The following is a 24,384-nucleotide window of genomic DNA, read 5'->3' on the forward strand; positions in this document are numbered from 1 at the left end:
TAACCTCTGTAAAAACTTTTCTTTCTAGGTCCTTCTTTCAGCAGCTTTAACAAGCCTTGTTGTGTTTTCCTTTTGTCCCTAAGTAGCTGAAAAGGAATTTAATAGTTCTAAACCTCATTAAAGGGAAGTCCCCCCCAGGTCACCAAATACTTCTGCATTGTTCAAAAGCCAGATCTCCTCGGCAGTGCCCAGGAGCAGATGCAGAGCAAGAAGCTGAGGGATGGATGCACCCTCTGATGTAAGAGCAGGAAAAGGCTATTCTCCTACTTCACTCATGGAAAATGATGTCACCTGTACCAGCTCATCTGTGCTGGGAGGGATATGCAAATGTGTTAACTTGCAGTGTATGGGGATCTGTGAAGGATCTGGAAAGGAGCTGTGATACTACACAGGAGCAGAAAGTACAGGCAGTACCATGGCAGGGTGAAAAAAAAAAAAAAAAAGAAAAAGGGAGGAGGGGAGGGAGAAGAAATGAGATCAGCCTTGTTCCCAGTCCTGGTGGACACAGTGCAAAAACCTCAGTGACAATTCGGTTATTTGTTCTCCTAACAGTGTCCTTACTATTGGGAAGAGCTGTACACAGTCACTCTTCCATCACGTGGTCAAGACAAGCCCATGAAGCCTTAAGGGGGAATTTGGCTGCTGTTACCCAGGCTTTCTCTACCCTGGGTACAAACAGGGCAAGTGATTTCATTCTCCAGTGCTTTTGGTCCTGTATCTTCCTTGAGCAGGAAATTAATACAAAAATGGAAAGTAGTTTGCCATTAACATGGCAGTGATTATCCAAGGGCCAGACTCGGCATCCATTGAAGTCAAAAGGAAAAAAAAAAATTCCATCGACTTCCAAGGGCTTTGGCTCAAGGCCTAGGAGAACCTCTTCACATTTCTGAAGATTGCTAGGCTACTGAAAAAATAATGTACGTACAGTGCTTCAGTGTACATATGTTGCTTTGATTATTTCATGAACATCACGTGCTTTGATGTTGGAGGCTACATAAAGACCGCCAAAAAAGATCTGTTAACTAATGACTGTGTTTATGCTGTAGTAGGCAAATGCTGAAACTGAATTTGGCCTTTTTCCCCTGGGACCGAATCCAAATAAATGTCATGAAGTAACTGCACAAACAGCACTCACTGGAAAAAAAAGGTCTTTGTTTCACTAATAAGCTCTTTTAAGGAACAATGGATACAGTTTCTCAGTTTTCTTTATATCTGACAAAATAAAGCAGACAAGAATTCTATTTTAAGGCTGTTTGAATGAAAGCAATGAAAATTGGTTTGCTTAACAAAGGTAACTTGACTAACTATTTGTTGTGGTTAGGGAGATGTGAGAACTCTATGAATGTTTCTGGAATCCTTAAAAGAATGCATGCAGTGTGGAGGTTTGCTTGTTTGTTTGGCTGGTGAGGGCAGTTGGGCTCCAGCACAAGATTTATGCAGGGCAGATTATACAGGCTAAAATACATTCCAGAGTTGCGAAGTTGGCAGAGGATGCTGATGTTAAGTAATCTACGAGAGTGTGTCTTTCAGTGGGATGTTACACCATAATTTAGTTTGCTTCCAATTGTTGCTGTTTTCTGTTATTTGTTTGTAGCTTTTCAGTGTCTATACTATGGTTGGGGGATCGACTGCACTTCTAATTAAATGTGCTGGAGCTAGGTGCCTCCTAAAGTCAAATTGCTCACACTGCATACTGGAGGAATTGCTAGGTTTTTACCCATGGACAGACTTCTCCAAATACAGCCATGTCCCCAAAGAAGTTTGCTCTTCCCCTGCTAAAGGCTGCCATCCTCCCTCCCGTCTGCTCTCACAACAACATATGTAGGAGCTCCCTCATCTGTTTTAAGCAAAATCAACTACATTTGGTTTGCTAGTCATTGGTCTGCACCAAGATGACTGGCTCAGCCTGAAGCCAGTGGTGTAGGAAATGTTCATGCAAACTGTTCAATGAGCACATCAGTAGGGGTGATGCCTAATGAGGAGAGCAGGGAATGGTGCTGAGCAGCTGAGAGTAGCAAGCTCTTCCAACTCACAGCGGGGGCCCGAAGAGGACATCTGTTCATGGCTTCTGTCTACAGCTCGTTTGTAGGTCTGACCAGAATGCTTCTGGCAAAAAGCAATTCCTCTGGGGGGGAGAGGGGGAAAAAGTGGTCTAAACATTTTCTACAGGGAAATGTTAATTTGAGAGAAATTCCAACTAGAAGTGAAATCGTACCTCTGGTGAAGGAAATGGGAGTTTTCCATTGAGATCAGTGGAGGTGTGATTTAACATGAAAATACCCATTTCAGGATTTCTCACAGAAAACTGCTTTCTAAATTGCAGATTACAAAGGGGTATTTATTGACCTTTTTTCGTGAAATAACCTGGTTTCTCCACCAATTCTAACAGCCACCATTATAGTGCTAGAAAAAGCAAAGTACATTTTGCTGCCATTCACCCCTTTCACCCCTATGAAGACTTCAACACAAAATTCTCACAGTAGAATTTGACCCTAAATATTTAAATGGTAAACTATATTGAAGTGGATGAGTACAGCAGTAGCCACCAGTCCCAGTGCGCAACCAGTAGTGGCAGGTAAGCTCATTTCCACATGGCTCACCTGCTGCAAAGCCTGGGGAGCAAGATGCTTGCTGCCTGTTTTCTGCAGCACAGGAGATTTACACTTGCTATCAACTCCAAGGCACTCAGTTTGCTGCCCACTCTTATCACTCCTCCTAGCACATGGTGCTTCTGAGCACAAAGCCCTGGTGTGAATGCACAGGTGTGTTAGTATCTTAAGTATCCTTTATTTCTTTAAATGACTACTACACTGTGGTGGGGAGGAGTACATATTTTCCTGTCTGTGCTCACTGTCATTTCTGATTTCTTTGTCCTGCAAATGTAATTTTTTAAAAAAGCTCATAGCACACTCATTACAACATTAAACTTCAATAAATATCTCTCAGCAGATATTTAATGATAAGTAATTTGACAATCTGTTGTTGCTGCAAGACTATCGAGGGAGTTTCAAACAGTATGCAGTAGATCCCCTCCTGGAACTGTGGAATTTCTTTCTCTACAATTACTCCTCTGTGTTGCTTAAAAACATTTTTGGAGAAAATTGCATATTCCATATTTAGAGTATGCCATCTCTTGTTTCTTCAGACAGGTGAAAAACATAGACATTCATGAAGGCATAAATCCTGGGTGTTTAATCTTTCCAAAAAAATACAGTAGTTCTTGTACAAGGAGGAAATCATGAAAAAAATCACTAACTACTGAAAAAGCACATAATATCTCAATATCCCTATTTATATAAAGAGTCAGAAGCTGTTTGCTTTATAGTAAAGAATACAAGGAACTGATTTTTTTATCTCCTCCCCTCCAGATTTCAGTAAATAGCAGTCTCAGAGTGAAATTGTCTTTAGCGTTAACTGAGAAGTCATGCTGTGATGCCACAGTCATAAGGATGCTTCCAACTTAAGTATTGCACTGCAGAATAAGCAAGAAATATCTTATAAGTAGAGCTTGTTAAAAGAGGAAAGAACATAATTTAAGGATCAGTATATAAATATGTTGTAACTCTTTTTTTGAATCTATATTGCTTTTCCTAAATGTACTGAAACTGTAAAATAATATCAGTGGAAAATTGTAGCAGAATGATTTGTTTTCATAGTTCATTTATAGTTAATTTCCTGTACGAGTAATACAGGGAAAATGATTTAGCAGTGAGTCTAGTGTGAATTCCTTACAAGAAACCAAAAGATAAATAGCTTACTCCCTACTGCCTAAAGGTTTGAGAGTGTGGATGAACTGAATTAATGAAATCTTTGGACTCTTTGTGTGCTCCAGTATGGAAGGCATGACAAGTATTCCTCCGCTGTGCAGTTTATTTTATGTACGTGTTCTCCAAGAAGGCAGTCTGGAGAGAATACAAGACAAGTGATCTCCAGCTTTGAAAACTGCAGTCTGCTTTTAAGCTGTCTTAGGCCCAGCAGAAGGCTGTGGGCTTCCTACCCTCTGTACTGGGGAAAAAACACACAGCTAAGATGTTTTGCAATCAGCTGAATGTGGAAAGGGCTATTTGCTGGGCCCTTTCCTTTTCTACAGAGAAAGGTAATGGTGTCTTCCATATAGATGAGCTCCGTTGTGTAAATTCATCCTTCTACTTTCTTTTATTGGAGCCAGAAGGTTATTACTGGGGGGGTGGAGGGGGGAGCACTCTTGTATCTTAGTGCTTGACTGCTGTTCTACTCAGATTGTTTTGTGCTTTCTTTGTCCATCTCTCGGCTGTTGCTCAGCTCCAGCATGCTGCCAGCATCCATTTCAGGGAAGGAAGAGAAGCAGGAAGGGTATAGACTTCTCAGCAGATCTTGGCAGTGTTTTTAGTTTGGTGTAATCTGACTCTTGCTTAAAAGAAATGTTAAACTATGTATAGGTGTTGCAGGGTGTATGTATAAATACCCTACTAAAATATATGTAAAGGGAGGTAGAGAATAATCGACACAATATATTCCACTCTTTTCTCATCAGCAGACTAATTAGAATAGCGAATACATATTGATGGTTCATGGCTGTTCCCCACTTTTCCTGCCCTCCAGCTGTCTGGTTTTGGATAATAATTTGCATTTCCTCCCAAACCTTTTAGAATATAAAAGATTTGAACCTCCTTGCTCCTGAGCAACTCTTAGTAGACAGGACGGGACTGAGCCTGCTGACCAGCTGCTGTTAGAGCTCTGAAAATCAAATAAATTCAACTCCCACTCATTTGCTTTCATCAGTTACATATGAGATACAATACAGATGGGATGGTCCCAATTATGAAGATCAGAGGAGCTACACAATTAAGCTTGCTTCTCTATTTCACTGATTTCAAAAAGTCAAATACATGTTATGCCTTCTCATCTAGTTCATAAATCTCTTCAATATTAGAAAATAGAAGTGTGAATTTAAATATTTAAATCAAAACAAGAAGTAAGCAAATGCATTATTGTGATAATCTCCTAAATTTTTGCTGTAGATGTTAACTGTTGTTTTGTATTGTCTATTGAACAAGAGGCTCATATTGGTGACTGATGAAATGTGGTTGAAACTGTTGATAAAATAACCTTGCCATTTGGGTTTGTTCAGTTTTATCCACCCAGAAAACAAGGATCTACTAGGCTGGTATCACAGAGGGGAAGAGTTTAACAGTGTCAACAGTTTATTTAAAAGGATGCCTAATGATAAAGTGCGTTAAGAGATGTTACTTGTCTTCTTGGTGTGGTGGATATTGACTGTTGATTGAAGACAGGAACTCAGTACTCACTATCTGATTACCAAGTCATTACAGAAGGACAAGGCTGAATGTTGAATTAAACTCAGTAAAATTAACTGTGTTTCCTTAGTAATACTTTCAGATGTGGTGATGTGAGTTATTAACATCCAGATTCATTGTTTCACTTATAGAGAGATGTTGGCATGGCTCTAGAAGGTGCCAAGAGGTTTAGCTGAGCAGCTGACAACTTTTGCAGAACCACAGTTGTACCTCTGGAAATCCTCTGTAATATTGCTAGAAAAACTGCTCTGGACTTGAACGGAGTAGGATCAGTTTCAGGTGCTGTTTATGTTCTTAACTGTCCCAGGAGTATGAGAAGGTTAGAGGAACTCTGTGTGAGGCTGGCTGGGGATAGCAGTTAGGTAAGGAACCTGCCTGTGTACCTGCTTTGATGAACAGATGTCAGAATAGTCAGTGTCTTCAGCCATGTATATGGTCTTATTAAATTTATGGAAGTAGTTCGGCTGTGAGTAAGAAGTTCTTAATAGTGGATGTGCAAATAAATGCTGGCTGTTTCTTGATACAGGAACAGATGGCACTGATATTTGTAAATTAATTTAAATATTACAAATTAAGTTACCGATGACTTAGTAGTGAAGGTCAAGGAAACTTTGACAGGGTTGCATTTTCAGGCAGCTGGAGAAGGTTATCTTATTTGCACTGTTTCTACACATAACTGTAAAATGACTACTGCCGAAGTCCATAGCAGCCCTGTTTGTTTTAGAAATGTAAAACTGATATTTATATTATTATATAAAACAATACTTTAATGACTTTACAGCCAGGGAATACTTTAAGAGCACATGCAGGGATGAGAGTGACCTGTCTGAAATGCTGTGTAGGGATTTCCAGAAGGGTTTGACGAGATCCCTGTTGAAGAACGTCTCAGAAGGATCCCTTGGATCACCCACAGCTCTGAGAGATAGGAGGCAATGGGTGTGAATAAATGGCTTGCTTGCACTATGCAAGAGAGGTAGTGGTGGTGTATTCCCACAGGATTCTGGGCCTGGAGCTTGAGCTATTCAACATATTTATAAGTGATCTGCACATTGGTGAACTGACAGTGTTTGCTTTTGATCCAAGACTATTCCAGCTAATGGCAATTAAAAACAATTGTGAGGAGCTGCATGATAATGAGTGGCTAGCAGATGAAATTCAGTGCAAATATACACAAAGCAAAGTATGTGGAGAGAAACATTCTTTCTGTATTCAAGGATTGCTCTGATTTAGCTGGTACTACTCAGGGAAGAGATCAGGAGTATAAGCAAACAACCATCTGCTTCCCAAATGCCCTATGCAGAAAAATTAGGAATGGAACAAAGAATGAAACAACCACTTAGTATGTAATAAATATCTTATTAATGTATTTCAGAACAAAGGTAGATTTCCAAAGCATTGGCATGGTGCAAGAACATAAGCCCAGCTTTATAAAATATTTGGATATCTGTGCAGCGGACATGTCAGGGCTTTGAGACGAGATGCATGGCACAGTGCTCTGAGACCAACAACTCTTGTTGAAGGGCCAATGAGGGGTAGTATCTTGGCACACCATCACAGCAAGACTTGTCAGCAACCTCTATCCAAAAGGGCTTTTAATAAGATTTAGGATTTGCAGTGCTTAATTAAATAGTGGTGCTTGGTTTCCTGAACATATCTTAATGCGATACTTTAGATGATGCGCTTAAATTTCAGGTACTGGTTTTATCCAAACATATACATTAAAGTGTTTGTACACCACATACATTTTCGTTATATATGACATTTAGTGATGGGACTCAGGTCAGGCTGATGGTTGGACTTGGTCTTGATGGTTTTCCAACACAGATGATTCTGTGCAAGAGGTACTGTACTGAACTGTACAAGAGGTGTTCTTTCTGGGATAGCACTGAGCTAGCGGCCAGCACGGTGCTGTCACTGGCATTGAACTGCAGCACAGCAAACTGAGATCTGTGGTGTGTTCAGTGCTACCCTGGTCTATTGCTGGAACACCCATAACTTGGAAAATAATGCTATGATTCAATGAAAGTTTTCCTCAGCAGTGCTTCTCAATAACTTTTCTTTAAATTGAGTTATGTGTTTAGTTGTGACCAAGGGCCCCTGGTGTCCTTACTGTCTTTTTGTGTAATTCCACCATTGCAATCACAACTCTGCTTTCACTTTCTGTCCTCATTTGCGCTTTCCAAAGTATGTCCTAGCACGCTGGCAACAGCACATTTCAGTGGTAGTTGAAATGGTCCTTGTGTGTGTATGCACAGGAGTACCTGCAGGTACGGGGGGAATGAGATGCAGAACAGAAGCAGCATCTGGGCACTCCTGGGGATTTGTTCAAGCAAGCAGGGTACAAACAGGTCCATAACTAGTAGCTACAGGAGTTTATAATATCACTGGTGTGTTTATAGTGTAGCATGGAAGGTGCTATATAAATATCAATTGCTCTATTAGTATTAGTAATTACTTTTTATACCCTATGTTCACTTTATGCTCTTCATAAGAAAATAGAACCAATGTAGACTACCTTAACCTTCAAGAGTCTACATGCAATTCATTCCAAGGGTTAACTGTGCTTGTAGTTTACTGTATTAGTCCCAGTTGTATTTGACATAAAAATGTTTTTATAGCACAACCAAATACCAGCATATTTGCGGTTGCAGTCAGATGTTTTTAACTATATTGGATATAGCCCACAATGGTTTCAGAAGATATTTCCATTGTTTTAGCCAGATTTAGAGAGGCTGGATTAAGCTATGGCACACCAAGCCCAGTGGTGTTTACATATGTCAGTATCAGTCTTAAAGGGCAAAGAATATGATGTTCCATAAACCTTTATACAGAAATAAATACCTCGCAGCAAAAATGTTTGTCTAAGATCAGTTACTATTTCAACTGTAATGACCTGCTTGGAGAAGGTCAGGGGCCAAATTCTTCTCTCATTTACCCTGGCGTAAATCCACCGTAACGTAAGTGTAGAATTTGGGCTCAGGAGAGTGATACTTTGGAGTTAATCTTCCCCTGACCCACAACATTTTAATGCAGTCCGTTCTGTTTGAGTTGTTAATTTAGCAAACCATTCCATGGATAAGATCCTGATAAACTACGTAAGACAAGAAATGAAGTCAATCAGAGCTTCGGGGCATAATGTAGTCCTCGGTAGAGCTTATTTTAATTGTCTGTTTTCAGAAAGATAACTGTGCCAGTGTTGATCTGCCAGAAGGGTTCTTTGGGTTGGAGATGTTACTGTTTAAACTGAATGTATATATTGGTAACTTACTGAAATTCTGGTCCAACTTTACAAGTGTACCAGTCCCCAGAAGTCCTCAGCTCATAACTGCCAATGCAAACAGCCCCCAGCCTTTGTCTGTCTTCTGAATTGTCGAACAAAAGCTATGGTTTATGTATGTTGCTAATTTTTGCAGTTAAGTTCCAGTTTTAAACTTTATGGACTTTTCCCATGTCATCTTTAACTTTCAGTTGCAATTGGTACTTCTGATCTTTACTGATAGCAGGGAACAACTTGTTAACAAATGATGATTTAATACCGATTTAAACATCAAAAACTGTTGTAGTGGGCATTAGTACTCTAAGGCACATTTGTAACTCTTGCTTAGCCTGGCAACCTCCTAACATTTCACCTGGAGGTGCCAAGACTTCCATCATGAATGTGAAGACAACCAATAATTTGAAGCACAAATTCATGTTAAGACATGGTCCTGCCTAGAAGATTTTCACATTATATATTTATTTGAACCCATTTTGTTATCCTGGACAATGGGAGACATGATAGTCAGAAGGGCCAGTTTTGCCAGCCTTTGACATTGAGTAATACGGATCTGCTTGAATTTCTCCACTCAACCAGTACGTTAGTAGATGGTTTCTGTATTAAAACCTGATGTTTTTTGGATATGCATTGGATTAGCTTCTCTCAAATAACTGTTCCTGTCTAATTTGAACATTACACAAATACAGTAACAAGTGAGAGGACTTTTATTGTAGTTTTAATTCAACACAGAGCACAATATATATAACCATTGAAAACAGAACCACAGCTTGACAGACTCAGATCTGGCTCTTCCCTAATCCTGTGGGCTCTGTGCAAAGCTCTAATGGAAAAATACCCAGGAAAGGATGGGATGAGATGAAATCAAACTGTCTACAGTTCTCCGGAGATACTGCTCCACGTGGGGAGACCTGGGGGGGAGGGAATATCTACTGATGCTGAAGAAGTCAAAAGCTTATATCTGAGACTTTGGGTGCAGTATCAAAACTTTTGTTACCATCCAAAGTTCCATGTTGAAAGCTGCTTTTCAGCTCCCCTCCTCTCATCCTGGGAACAGGACTTACTTCAGAGCCCTGCTGCCATTTAATGTTTAAGCAACTTTGCAAAAGAAGGGGGATTCTGGAAGTTTATGGCGGTGTTTGCCACCATATAAGCACCAGATGGCTTTCTATCCAGATGTCCTAACAGCTGCTGAAAAGGCACACTGCAGAAAATGATTACTTCCCAGTTACATGCAGTTCCTACACTCAGAAAAGATGTGGGAAGGAATTGGTAGAGCTAGGAGTAAAGGATGTGTTTCATTTGTTTAATTTCTCATCTACAGAGCAAAAATTGGGACTTTTATTGTTGTTCTTTGGGGCCACTAAAGATTACAGAGTTCCTTATTTCTTGTTTTCCAATCCCCTATTCCTAACAGCCAGGTTGAGCTCAGATGTGGCAGGGAGCACTCCCATGGAACCAGCTTCTGTACTTCAGTCAGACTGATTTCCACATGCTGCTTTGCAAAATGTGCCGGTCACAGTCCTCTGAAAATCACACTGCTTCCATGCCTTTGATTTCTATTCCTCCCATGATGTGCAGAACTGCAAAATATAAACCAAGAGATAACGGCTGTGTACATCCGAACCTAAGTCAATTAAGTCAATGAAAAAATTCTGTTAACTTCAGTTAGACCAGGATTGTACCCTAATGTTTTTCTAAAGAGAAATGATGGCAAGATTCTGCACCCAAGACCCAATGTTATGTGACACTTAGCAGGCAGTGATATATTCCCAAAGAGCTGCAAAGAGTCTTCTGGTTCCCACCCAAGTGAGCCCACGTATCTTCCTTTCACTGTGGTGCTCCATGGGAGAGGTTCTGGTTTTATGCATTTGTGCATCCAAGGAGATAATATAATATTAGTTATCTCAAAAAGATACAGCTAGCTGTCCCATTTCAAAGTTGGCTGTCTAAAAGTGTGTCCTTGTGTGCATCCCAAGGTGCTGAGTAGTGCTAGCAGCTTTCCTCTGCAGTCAGGGAGCTTGCTCATGGAGTAAGGTGCTTGAGGTTGAATAAAAGTTCTGGGAAAGGCAACCTTGCCATGGTACGGTCTAGCTGGCACTGAAGGTGTCATCTTTCTGAATGTAATGGAATGGAAAATCTTCAAGGAATGTGTGCTTAGCAGCTAGCTCTATGTGAAATGGGCATGAGAATGGGGCATAGTTCCGTTCTGCAGCATGGGTGTGGTTTTGAGACAGGTCCTTGTAATCAAATAGATTCAGTTATATGGTATTTCTTATTTTTATTTATTTATTTATTTATTTTTGGCAGGGGTAGATATCTCTTGCAGCAGGATCCAGTCAGGATCAGGTCCTCTATTTATTAGGAGTTAATTAAATACAGGAAAATTAGTTAATCTGGCTGAAGAAGTATAAAGCCCATAGCACAGGGAAAATTGTTGTGTATGTAAGAGAAGAATGTCCACCTTTAGCACTATAGGTTGTAGTGGGTTTTTTTTGTTGTTTTTTTTTTTGTTTTTTTTTTTCAGAGCAAGCACTTGGGTTTTTGGAAGTTGCCTGAGCAAATAACCGCTGACTTTTTTTTTTTTTTTAGCGAAATATTCGGCTACAATCATACTAGGTTACAAACTGTGCAGGTTTTTTTGTTGTTGTTGTTTGTTTTGTTTGTTTGTTTGTTCCTTCAAAATAAATAAGAATTAGTGCTTGCACAGAAAATGTACTCTGTTCCACATGTACAGTGGTTGCTGTTGTTACCCATCATATCAGGTAAAAATAAACAAAACAACAACCAAAAAACACCATTCCAGTGAAAATTCACCCTCTTTAAAAGATTATTTATTTCTCTCTTGCCCTGTTAGGATGTCGATCCAGCTTCAGTTTCTGAATGTCCTAGTAGTGTAAGTACACACGTCTTCTGTCAAGTTCAATTAAGACTAGCTCAGATAGTAGCTGAGTGTTTTTCCATAGTAAATCGTAACTTCTTCAAAACAAATTCTAAAAATGTTCTATGAGTATCACTCTGCATTTGGTCTTTGTTCCCTCATTAGTGTACAATAGTGTGGCTGTACCTTTTTAAAAGAAGTTTTGTTTAATTTTCTCTGCTGTTACTTCAGTTTCCTTTTCGAGTATACTCCCACATCTCCCGTTTTGCAGTGCACAGCTGGCTGTAGGCAAGAGTTTGCAGTCTCGAGTTTAGAACCAACATTGCTGAGGGAGGCAGCATGAGAGTGACAAAAAGGAAGGGATGCAGTAGCAGAAGGCTTTATAACATGAAGATCACTGATTTATTTTGTCTAGACAACTGTATCTTGATAGTTTGATCAGGGTAATAAGGGAACGGTATTGCTACATGGAGGTAAGGTGTAATTATGCTGTTTCCAGTGGGTAATTACAACTTACTTATGAACTGCCAAGCCTAACCAATTTGCTTACTGAGATTCCTTTGGCAGAAGAAGTCATGTGTGTATTTTTATGGGTCAGGTATATTAACTTCTGCTGTACAATGTAATTATTCTGGGCTGTATATTATACTTTCCGCTTATAGGCGTTAATAACTCTTGGAATTCAAAAGCAAAACTTCACTGTAGCTGAGATGAACTCTGCTCTGTGCAGGAGGCAGTTAACACAAATCACAATGTCTCCTGGACTCTTCCACAATAGAAATCCCACTGCATTGTGTTTGGCACAGTGTGCTTCCTCACATGCACTGCTGCTACCCTACAGTATGCCCTCCTCTTCTTTTGGGGAAGGGATGTCCCAGCTCTGCCAGGCTAGGGGGTCCCCAGGCACTGTCTCCCAGGGGCTCCCATTGTCCTCCAGCTACTGAGCTTGATCCATGCAGCCAGTACATGCAAGCAGACAAAGCCTTTTACAGCAAGACTAATGATAAAAGCATCGCTTTTGGGGAGCAACCAAAATGGCCTGTGGGGTCCGATCTTCAAATTGGTGGAAATCTGTGGAGAGTCCTTAGTTTTGGGCACAGAAAAGACCTATATGATGTGTCATTCTCTTAGATATTCCAAACAAAACAAAAAAGACAGACCCCAAAACTCTGTCTGCGAGTTCTGGCAACAGCCCAGTTTACAAGGCATTTGACCATTTAGCCCCAGTTAAGACCTCTTTGAAATCCCTGTCTAACTTCCCATTGCCTGGGTTTTCTCTGAGTCCCCAGCCTCAGCTGTTGATGGAAGATATGGTAAATAACACTGGACACTTGAAAAGCCCAGATTAATTGTATGTAAGCATCATACAGGTCAAAGGAGATTGTGTTTCATGTTATTTACTGATACAGGGCAGCATTACCAGTAGAATTTGTACATCCTATACTCTTAACACACTCGTTCATTTGGCACTCCTTAATGGAAAACATGGAGCAATTACATGCAGACAATGCTGTAATGGAAAATAATTGAAGACAGCCATGGTTTGGGTTTTTGTTTTGTTTTGTTTTTAAAACAATGCATGCCAGGTCCTGCATGCAAGCATCCTCCTCCTCCCCCAACATAAATGCAGCCAACACTTGAACCGCATATGAAACCACAGTTCTGGGGCTCTAACTTCACAGCCAGCTAGCAATGACCAAAACAACATCTGCTGCAGTTAGAATTGGAGAGTACCTTTTCATTCCGCTGAGTTCCTTTCTCTGCTCAAATCACCCTCAGTAGAGTTAATGTTTTGTAACTGCTTTATCTGAGTAAATGGAAAACTTGATGGCTTTCTGAATTTCAGCAAAGGATTTGTGTGAAAATTCATCACACAAAAATGGCTAAAGTGTGTGTGAGCATAAATCTGTGTGTATATAACATAAAACATTTCTTGTTATGTCTTACACAGTGCTGTAACAGTTCAAGCGAGCTCTTTTAAGTTAGCATATGCTTGACATTCCCTTGCTTTTTATGGTTTTGAACATCAGTGTTTACCTCTGCATAAGGGAAGCTGTCAACACCGTACTTCTAATATTAACGTGACATATATGCCTATTCTTGTTGCTCTTGTTGTTATTAATAACAACAATAATATTTGAATTATGGTAGTACCTCAAGGCATACACAAATTCTTACTAGGTTTTGACAAAAAAGAGCTGCAGTCATCCCCTCCCTGACAAAACCTCAGAAGCCAGGCACAGAGCGGAGGGGCAGTGTGCTGCAGCAGATCAGTAGAAGAGCAGAATTGACTGTGCACATGCCACGTACAATACCCAGTCAGAGAGATCGGAAATAACCGAGTTGGATTGCTTTGGAGAGTCAAATTCATCTGGATGCTCTTGCAGCTGTTGTAGCAGTGTCGCTGAACGTCCAGCACTGGTGTTGACCTCAGCTGAGTACCTCAGGCTTTTCAACCACAGCCAAGAAATAACACAACAGGTCAACAGCTTTTGGGAATCTTGTATATCCTCTGCTTGACTGGCAGTGAGAGCAGAGAGGTGGTTTTAGCAATGAGAGTGTTTGAAGGGAGGAGGAGCTTGAAACAGAAGGATGAGCCTTAACCCCATATATGTTGAGCTAATGAGGAGCTATGCTGATTGCTGCTGAGGATCCGATCACATAATCTTTACTGCAGTAACTGGTACTGAATTGTTCAGTAGGCTTCTGAATAGCATAGAGGACAAGCATGCTCTGCCAAACCAAGGCCTGCTGCGGTGCTGCTGCTGAGCTCCCTGCCACAGCCCGTGGTCCCTGCAGTGCCCAGCAAGCTGCCCTCGTGCCCAACTTGCCTCTGCTCCCTTCGGTAGTACTCTGCTTCCAGGGCTTATTCAAAGAAGCCCGTGCAGGTCTGGTTTGGGTTTACCATCCTGAAAAAAAACAGGACTGGCTGCCCGAGGCTTGGAGCATGTGGTGTCAGATTCAAATCAGATGTAAGTGGGGCTATACTGTATGCAAATAGATCAGTGTGAGTGTAAGTTAGTGTGATTTGTACACCAGAAGCAGACAACAAGGAAATGCAACCAGCACAAATGCTTAATACTAAGCAGTCCCACCTGACTTTATATATATATGTATTATATATATTTCTTTATATACAGTGTCTTAGCCAATGTGACTATAAAGCACATTCGTGGAGACCCCTTTCCTTTGGTCCCTTTGCAGCACTATTGACATTGTCTTCTCTGTAAATTTGGTCCACAGAAGCCCTGAAACCATGGGGCTGACATAAAAAGTTAACAAAATGTGGCTTCTCATGTGTTTTACCAATTCAATTTACTAATCACAGAAGTATATTTGTGGCAGTGCACCAGAACTGAATTCATGGATAAGCAGTGACACATGGTGCTTGATGGTGCTCTTCAGCATCGGGGAAGCTAAGCATTGAGTAGAGAGATGTTCTATATGAGGATCTTTTTTTCAAGAGTTGGTTGATACTGTTACAAAGGCTTCATCTTCTAAAGAGTCAGTGTATACAAACATGTAGAATCTTTTAATGCAAAACCTGAGAATTTTCTTTATATTTATTTCAAGTGTGGCAAATTTTGAATATTAGAAGCAGTCTATACTGGAATTTGTAGTATTTATTGTTTTAACTCTGCTTTACACAACTCCCTTTGGCATTCTGAAAACTGCTCTCTTAGTGGCAGCCTTGTTCATGGAAGAGAAGTGAATGTTTATATTCATGTACGTCAGCCTCTCCTTCCATATCGTAGCCATCCACAAAAGCACTTCATCATCTTGCAGGGTCCTATGTGATGACTTTCATGCTCACGTTGTTACGAGAAGCTTATGAACACATTCTTCTTCCAGGTGCTGAAAATACAGATTTGTATCAGAACGAGAACAGTCAAAGACCTCTTCTGGCATAAATAAAGGCCATAGGTGAGGTAGCTGTTGCTGTATTTTTTCCACCTGTCTTCGATAAGTAAAAGCTGTGCATTCCCATTAACTCCTTTAGGAAAGAGCCACAGTCTGGTAAAGTGTTGTATGAAGGGTAGTGTCCATCGAGTGAGGGCTGTGGAAATGAAGTGACAAAGTGAAAAGCAAAGTACAGAGGACTGAGAGCTGAGATGTACTGTTTTTGCTTTCTTCTTCTAAGTCATTCATTGTCATGGTGGAAAATTTTGTGTCTTTTTCCTTATTGGTAAAACATGAGTAATTCCATACTGAGCTCAGAACTTGTGGGAAAGGTACAATATGAGGCTTTGTTGCAAAGTGCTGTGTGATTGCTATGCCTTACTCTTATTGATCCTATTGATTCTTTAAGCAGATAAAGAATACTTATGTAGCTATGTGTTAATTAGTTCTCTGTCCAAATCTACTTAAATTATTCGTCCCCTACTTGTAGAAAAAGTATTTTGCAACAAGTCTATTGCTCTTCTTTGTCACAAGACTGTAGGAATTGTGAGCAAGTAGGCATTAAAAAAGCTTCGAGTCCTCTACTTGCATTGCTGTGTATTGGTGGAAATGAGAGCAGGAAATCCAGTCTCCTACAGTGACAGATTAATGAATAATGGTGTAATTTTGAGCTGGTGGATTTATGGATTGTTTTTTTTCTCTTCAAAAGCTGAGTTGCACCCAACTATTGGAGGGAAAAATGCGGCTTTGTCATGCATGTCTAACTGGCACAGATCCAAAGTGCTAATGATGCAGTTTTAAATTCTGCATAAGCTGAAGATACACACAAGCAATGATGAATTATGTCAGAAGGTTTTGGAAACAGTCTAATGTGGAAATTGATCACAGTTTGCAGCTGACTTAGGAAGGGATACGTCCATCTGTCCTCCTCGGCGGAGCAATAAAGGGAGCGATTAGTGAATTGCCAACATGGCAAGGAACAGCCTCCCTGGTGGCGTTGATTTTATGCAGCAGTGAGAGGCTCCATGTTTCATGCCCAGAGACTCCGCGTTGAGGATCAGAGGTTATGGGGATGGGAGGGCAGAAGCAGTATGATGTCTTCATTACCCTAAGGAAAAAAGCCAAATGTGCTGAACACCAGCGCTGCTCCCCCAACTGCTGTTGGCATCAGTTCCTGAGACACGGGGTATCCAACTGTCTTGGCTGATATTGGCTGTTCTGGCAACCAGAGCCATGAAGAAAGGGAGAAAAAAAAAATTAAATGAATTATAGGAGTGAGAAAGCAAGACAACTTGAGGGTCTGGTTCTGCAGCTAACATCACCTCACTGTGAAAAGCAATGACTTCAACAGGATTATTGATGCATTACAAGAGATCTTAGGAGTACATTGCTATTGGTTGCTATTAAATGTGTATATATCTACTTACATATATACTTGTATTGTATATTGCCAAATTAAAATGAGCAAGTGTATGGGATTGCCCAAATACATAGAACAAGAAATCTCTGTGCAGTTATCATGAAATTATAATTGTAAACAACAATGTTCCCCAGGTGTCTAAAGATACTTCTGTGCTTGTTAGAGTAAAGACAGGATCTTTCTTCAGTTTTCTCTGCTGGTCCTTCCCACAGGACAAAGCAGTGGCTCTGACTTTGCAGCTGTCTGAAGTGCTTTTCTCTCTGTCCCTCCCTCAACTCATTATTTAGCCCTTCTCAAGGTGTTTGAGGATGTAGAGGTGATCGTTGAAACTTGCAGGAACCAGTCATTTTCAGAGCCTGACCTAGCGCTGTGATATCCCTTCCTCCAAGAAGCAGAGTAATCCCAAATCTGCCCAGATTTCAATGAAATTTCTTCCCAGAACAACCACCCCAAAAAGACCGAGTTCTCACTCCCTAAAAATAAGATGTTAACACTTCTGAAGTTCTCTTCAGCAGAGCCATAAGCTTGGAACATTTTTGGCCTGGAAATTATGTACATCATTTCTATGGGAAGCCAAATATATCAGTAAGCACATTGGAACTACCTAGAGAGACAACAGGTTATAGGAAAACTGAGGATGCCGAGCTTCAGAATATTTTGAACTTAGTGTGTAATGAATGTGATGCTCTATTATGCAGTTTAGTCTAAGGCATACATTTGTATGTGATCATTTACTACAGAGTGGTGAAAATAACCAGTTAAATAATTTTCTTTTACAAGGTAGTGGTTTATATTCTTCTCATAACCATGTCACCAGGGCATATTATATGTTGCTGATATAAATAATTAAAATGTAAAATATAATTTAAAATGAGAAAAAAAAAATGAAGCAGTTACTTCATATCTTAGTGCTGAAAGTATCTTTCTGAATATTCTGTACCATTTGAGTTTAAAAGAAAAGTACTTGTTCTTTTTCCTGTAATTAAAAACCAAAAAAGATGAGATTGTTTCTCACCTTCCCTCCCTCCCTCTCTCTCTCCTCCTTTTCTCTTTCCTTAGCTTAACTTCTGATGTAAGGGAAAATGGAGTGGAGAATAAACAGTTCTCGCTTTTTAGCCTCCCTCCCCCTAAAAGCCAGCCTTATCTGGTTGCACTTTCTTTCGCTTCATGTTGAAAAGTGAGCGTGTGTTCTTTCAGCACCTGACACGTACCAGTGAAAGTGCTGTTTTCTCTGGAAGTGTTTTCTTTCTGACTTGCCTATGGTGGGATCCAGCCACAGGATGTGGTCTCCCTTGGGAACAGAGTGCATCTCCTGCATGTCCTCAGGATTTGTGGTGGGCAGAGCTCGGCCCCAGCCCATCCTGACTCAGTGCTGAGCTGTGGCCAAGAAAGGGTTCAAGCCTGCTGTCTCCTCGGCTCTATCTCTAATCACCGAAGGATGTTTTCTGTCTCCTCTGCCAGTGGGGTGATATTGCGTCTTTAGAGCTCTGAAGTGCCCTGCGTCGTAACAAGAGCTGAAGTGTCCAGACAAACTGGAGGTGGTTTTGTTGGCCACTACTGGGTTTGAATTAGATAACTGGTGAAGGGCTTTTGGATGAGATGTGCATGTCAAAGCACAATAAAGAAAACAACTGGTCTTAAAAGCTAATCACCGTGCACCGTTGTGATTGGGACTGAAAAATGTTAGCTAATATTTTAAATGTGAGTGAAGGGTCAACAGATGAACCGTATTGTAAACATACATGTCAGCAGGAGGGCAGGGTTGAAGATAAAATTAGAACCATGTGCTTCTCCATTTCTCATAAGGCACCAAGGTCATGACCCCAACGGCTTAAAAGTCCCTCGACAGGGAAAAATATAATAATGTCATATGTCACGCAGGGAGATGCTGTGCTTATTAATTTTGTAAGGTACATACAATTGCTAAGAATAATGTTTTGTACTGTGAAGGAGAGAGTCTCTTTTAAGAACATCTGGTTTTTATCAAATAAAACTACTCTTGAATCAGGTCTTAACACAATACATGGAAATACAGTTAGAACTTACAATGAACTGTAACTAATCCCACAAACTGAAGAATCAGCACAAATCACTGAATAAGATATTTAGAGCAAATGAATACAGTCATCTGATAAACTTTGGAACTGCCTTGTTACTGCTATTTATTCAGTCATTGGAGAGCTGTACCCAAGTTAGCATCTACCCTGTTTCCACTCTAATGCATGTGGAAGCTATGTTTTGTTTTGTTTGTTTGTTTCCTTTTTCTTTTTCCATTAATAAATTGTAAGCGTTTATTTCTGTGGTGCAATTATGTAGCCATGGTTGGGTTTTAAGTCAGAAAAGGGAACACGGCCAAAGGCCCTGGTGCTGCACTGACCTCTGTGCCCAACCAAATCCCCTTCAACCACAGCCTGGGATGGCGAGGCAGTGTTTTGAAGTAGAAGGCAGCTTTGTGTATATGGCGGCTCCATGGATGGCTTAGTGAAGGCAAATGCAGCATGCTGTTACTGAGAGGTAAACCCTCATGTCAAACACACAGAGCTTTAGCAGGTGCTCACGCCCAAGAAATATAGACAAGTGCTGCAGAAATTTTTCAGAAGTGACATTTTTGTTGAATACCAGACATTCATGGGTCTTGTCTCTTAAAAGAAAAAAAGAAAAGAAAAGGTGTTTTTTAGCATTTACTGTGCATCTGCTCTTATACAACAGTGTCCTCTAGAGGAGTAAATATGGGACGGAGTGAAAAAGGTCCTGAGTTCTAATATCTCTGTGTTGGGTGATTTTTCATGTGTTGGTCAGAAAATCTCTCCATTGCTTTCTCCTAACACTAAAATAAAACATACGTGTTTCAAAGCATAGCTCTGATTCTAAATGAGCTGCAGCTTCTCTGGTTCTTTGAAGACACCAAAGGTGTATTTGTAGTAGAGACACATCACATGGTGTCAGGGTCTTGCTGGCCTTCCCATTCCTCAGGGTACTGCCATTCCAACCTCATTGTCTTTTCTTCCCAATCCAGACTTCTCTTCCCTTTTTCTACTCCCTATCACTGTTCCACTTGTTGTATTTCTTGTCTGCCAGGTATCTGTCTGTGTTATCTCCCTTTGTGTGCATTTCAAAGCTGAGGTCTTGAAACATTTGAGATGAAAATTGCCCTCAGAGGAGCCAAAGTGAGGAAGGAACTGGATGTACTTGCTTAATTCACGTGAATCCACGCTAAACCTGTTTTCAGCTGTTTTCTCAAATGCAATTATTGAATACCACCCAAGCCTAAAAGACTTGTCCATTTTTTTTTCCAGTCTCTGCATTCAAGGCTGTGCAAGTCTTTTGTAATAGTTTGTACTGGTATTCAGGAACACAGGGCTGGAAAGAACCACCTTCTTCTGCCTTTGAAGCTAATCTCCAACAGTTTCAGCCATGAGAGAGAGCTGGGCTCATGAGAGGGCGGACCTTCCATTCCTGTGACCATAGCACACAAAATACTTCTTACCATCCTCATGAAATGTAGGTTTATAGTGGAAGGTCAAAAGCTATGCTATAATGTGCTGTAGTAACAGAACAGGAAGGCATTGTCAGATCATAAGTGTGTGCTAAATAAGACTCCTAGGTGACAAAAAAAAAAAAAAAAGCTGACTAATAACTTTTTCTTCTGAATAGAGTACCCAGTAGGGTACCTGCCAGTATGACCTGAAAGAAAAATCTGTGCTCAGGTTAGTGAGTGCCAGTGGGATGTGCCAACTGGACACTGAAGAGAATGTAATGGGATAGGACCATCAGTGACTGCATCTGCATCTCTTTCTGCCAACCTCTAGCCGTTCAGCAGGAATAATTCTTCCTGGCGATCACAAGGTATGAAAATTTGAAGCTTGAAATTAATCAGGCATAAACGCACTACAAATACATTCCCCTTTCAAACTTCCTTGTGTGTACCAATATACTGGATACCTATAGACATGCATCAGAAACATATTCTAGGAATTCTTCTCTATAAATTATACAGTCCCTTCCATAATCCCCTCAAAATCCATCTTAAGCCATTTAGACATCGTGTCACCACAGGTCTCACGTGGAAGTAGCTTACAGGACTTCAATCTCCAGAGAACCAGAAACCTTTTTCTCACTAGCTACTTTTATTCATGACAAGGATCTTACATTCTCTGTATAAAGGGCCACAATATCCTTTCTCAGTCTTTGCTTTACAAGGTTGAACAAACCAATTTCTCCTCATTTCCAATCACGGGATGCTTCCTCTCACTTTTAATAATTCCGATGATCCTTATTTATAACAGTGATAGCCCTTAAGATATTTAGAAAAAGGAGATCTGGAAAACTTGAGACTGTGAACATTCAGTAAGTTGCGTTTGCGCATGTTAAAACACAAATGGTGTACTGAAACATGTATCTATGCATGGATTTAAAAGGAGAGAAAAATGCATCAAGGTTTGGGGCTTTGCATAGCTCTTAGCCAAGTACTTGGCGCTGGACAGACCTCTTGGAGTCCACATATTATAAATGTAAATAGCAAGATGGAAGATGCAGCACAAAGGCAATCAGAGCAGATCTAAGTACAATAAACAACAACCACCTCCTTTTCTGTTCTAAGAATTGTGTAACCTGACCTAGTTACGTTTTTAGAAAGTTGGTATGTGCCCCTACATGCATAGCTTCCAGCATAAAGAAACCTTAGAACCAGGCATGTTGTTATCATGTCACTTTTCATATTCAAGTCATCTTAAAGGATTTTATAAATCATAAGGATCTTATTAATATTTTAAACATTGTCAAAAACTGAACTCTATTACCCCACTCTTATTTTTAATTTTGCTTATTTAAGCCTTCTATAAATGCATAGGGCTTAAATGCTCATATAGCTGTCAGTGCTTTCCCCTGATTTCATGACCTGTAAATTCTTGGTAGAAAACTATGCTCCAAACCAGTATGTTGTGGAGGACGTAAAATGGTATTTGGGGTGACTTCTCCTGGGTGCACTTGTTAAGGCAGTCATCACTTGCTTAAACTACCAGTCCTGTATTTTAGCACATGACCTTATTTTGTCCCATATGTACTTACCAGCTACCCGGATTCTGGTCCTGTTTCTGCAGTCACGTCTGCACAAACATAGATGGTACACATAAACAGACCATCATTAACTCTAGCAGTGCTTTGAGCAACCGACAGTTCTATAATCTTCATCAAATTTAATAGCCAAAAGAAGAGGCTAACCACGAACCGGCGGTGGTGAAATGCAAACCTTGCCCACCCCACAGAAATAAGAGGGCTCTGTATTCTTGTACCCTACCCCAATCATACTTAGATCTGTTTGAAAGCCAAACCAAATTGTAAATGAATCCAAAACCAAACCACAAATTGGTTTCTGGCACCTTAGATGCTTTTATTTAGGTGCCACCCAGTTATAGAGGCTCCACAAAACCAAGCTGGTATTATTATCATCATTTATTCTAAGACTGCTTCTGGCACCATCTAGGGCAATTTGAAGCATAATTAACTGAGTGAAAGGCAATGAAATTGTGTTTGAAAATGGTCTATTATTGTGATCCCATAACTTCTCTTTCCTGAATAGTGTGTCAACTTTCTCCTTTTTTTTCCGTCTTCTGATTCTCTTCCATTTGTTTCTTCAGACACCGATCTACAAAAATTTCTGATGTTCAGCCCCATCCATTCAATAGTGAAGTTTGGGGAGAATTAGAAATTGACACTGGTCTGAATGGTGAGGATGTGCACTGAAACTCGGGACGGTTGTGACAAGTCTTCTGGGACGAAGAAGCCAACACAACAGCAGTGGGCGTGTTTCATGCAAGACCTTGAGGGCAAATTTTTTGCCAGCTGGGTCTCATGGCAGTGTTTTTATAGCCCTAGTCCACACCACAGCCTCTCTTTGTGTGGCTGCATGCTCTGTGCATTGCTGCCCACTGAGCGCATCATCTGTCTGCTCTTGCTTGGCAGATGGGGGAGAGATCCCTCTGCTGCGACAGAGATACCTGAGGCACAAGGTATTTGCTGACTGTCACATGTATGACATTAAAAAATAATAAAAAAGTAAAAAAAAAAAAAAAAGTAAAAAAAAAAAAAAAGTAAAAAGCCTGGGGAAACTTTCAAATGGCAAATCACAGGGGTGGCAAAGGATGCAATCTGGGAGCAGTGATGTTTTAACTTAGGCAGTGATTCCCTGTTCTTGCCTCTTGTTGGGCTCCAGGTCTGCAGGACCCACTGCCTTATAGGCAAGTTATTGCCAGCAGCTTTTCCCTGTTCCTACTAGGTTTCGAACAGCAAGCTTAGCTCCTAAACTGGAAAAGGCCATGCCCACAGCATCTAATGGTTGTTTACTCTTGGCCTGGTGACTGTGATACGGCCTAGCACAGCAGTGTAGGTGAAACAGAGACGGAGCAACAATAAGCGAGCTTCTTGGTTTCATCAGAGTCAGAACCTCATTCACTGCAGTGGGGAAGGGTTTTGACCCAGGAGAAGGGATTCATGTTAACATTTGGAATGTTTTGCTGTAAGTGATGATATCTGATCTATAAGTCTGGACTCCGTAGTGGGGGGAAGGTACATCTAGAGCATAATGCATACCATCCTAAAACAGATATCTAAAATAAATTTCATTGACTAGAAACCAGTTGTCCATTTCTGTCCACTGACTATAAGAAGCATCAGTATGACTAACTCCAAAACGCACTTCTACATTGATATCTAGAGAAAGATAATTTGCTGTAGAGGTCTGTAAACACATGAAAAAAGTCTCACCATGGTAGTCAGGTAGCAAGCCACCCTATCAGTGTTGTTCCATTACAGACAACAGCACAGTATATATGGTGATATTTGGCAGCGTTTCTCTCTGTGATATTCAAGGGTGACTCAGGGATTAGGATTGTTTGCGGTTCCTAACCCCTTCGTGTGCATGCTCTCCTGTGTCTGAGCGGGAGGAGATGGGAAGGAGGAAGGCATGCTGAATTGTTCTTTATCCTTGTTCTTTTGTTTCGAGTTGTTTGTTTTCATTTAACACTTATCTTAATTCTGTGCTTCCCCCATTCAAATGCTTGTAATTGAACATTACAGCTTCCACTAGTGAGTGCCATTCCCTCTCTCCATTCAAAATAAATAAATGAAAAATGTTAATATACTACATGTAACGTGGAGGAAGGCTGTAAATTTGTACTGGAATATCTGTTTGGACGTTCATTTTCAACAGTTTTTAGTCAATAGGTTTTAGGTGCCAGGGTTTTATAGTGATCAGCATTTGTACACTAGCACATAACTTGTGGAAATAGTGTTTTTTACATTTCTATTTTTGTTTTCCTCAATTTTTTTAGAAACTTTGTTGTTTTTTTTTTTCTGTGACAGAAAAAGCTAAAACTGGTTTGCCATCCCAAAGGCTCTAGAAGAGATCAGGATATTTCAGTGAGGCAATGTTTGTGGATTCAGAGAGGCACTTTGTTGTTATCAAACTAACTGCAGTTTGCATCTTAAATTTCATCTGGCTCATGAGAAGTGCTTGTCACGGCACTATCTGGTTCCTGATAGGTCTTCAAGTGAGGCAACTCCAGGGGAAGGAAAAAAAAAAACAACAAAAGAAAACTTCTAGTTCTGAGGCATA

General features: G+C 40.4%; 1 protein-coding gene and 1 long non-coding RNA gene across 6 annotated transcripts in view; one reads left to right on the plus strand and one right to left on the minus strand.

Moving 5' to 3' along the window:
• The window catches only part of KCNQ1 (potassium voltage-gated channel subfamily Q member 1), a 342,658-nt gene that overhangs the window by 275,797 nt on the left and 42,477 nt on the right, over positions 1–24,384 (plus strand). The window lies entirely within an intron of this gene.
• Positions 9,274–24,384, minus strand: part of LOC311437811 — a 79,087-nt gene continuing 63,976 nt past the window's right edge. The window contains exons 3-4 of one of the 2 annotated variants that reach the window (XR_014693726.1): positions 16,460–16,565; positions 9,274–10,154 (exon numbers count right to left, since the gene is read on the minus strand). This is a non-coding gene — a long non-coding RNA (uncharacterized lncRNA). The remainder of the gene's footprint in view (positions 10,155–16,459; positions 16,566–24,384) is intronic. The other variant, XR_014693725.1, reaches the window with a different exon arrangement.

The sequence above is a fragment of the Aythya ferina genome (genome assembly GCF_964211825.1).
Source record: "Aythya ferina genome assembly, chromosome: 5".
NCBI classification, from domain to species: domain Eukaryota; kingdom Metazoa; phylum Chordata; class Aves; order Anseriformes; family Anatidae; genus Aythya; species Aythya ferina.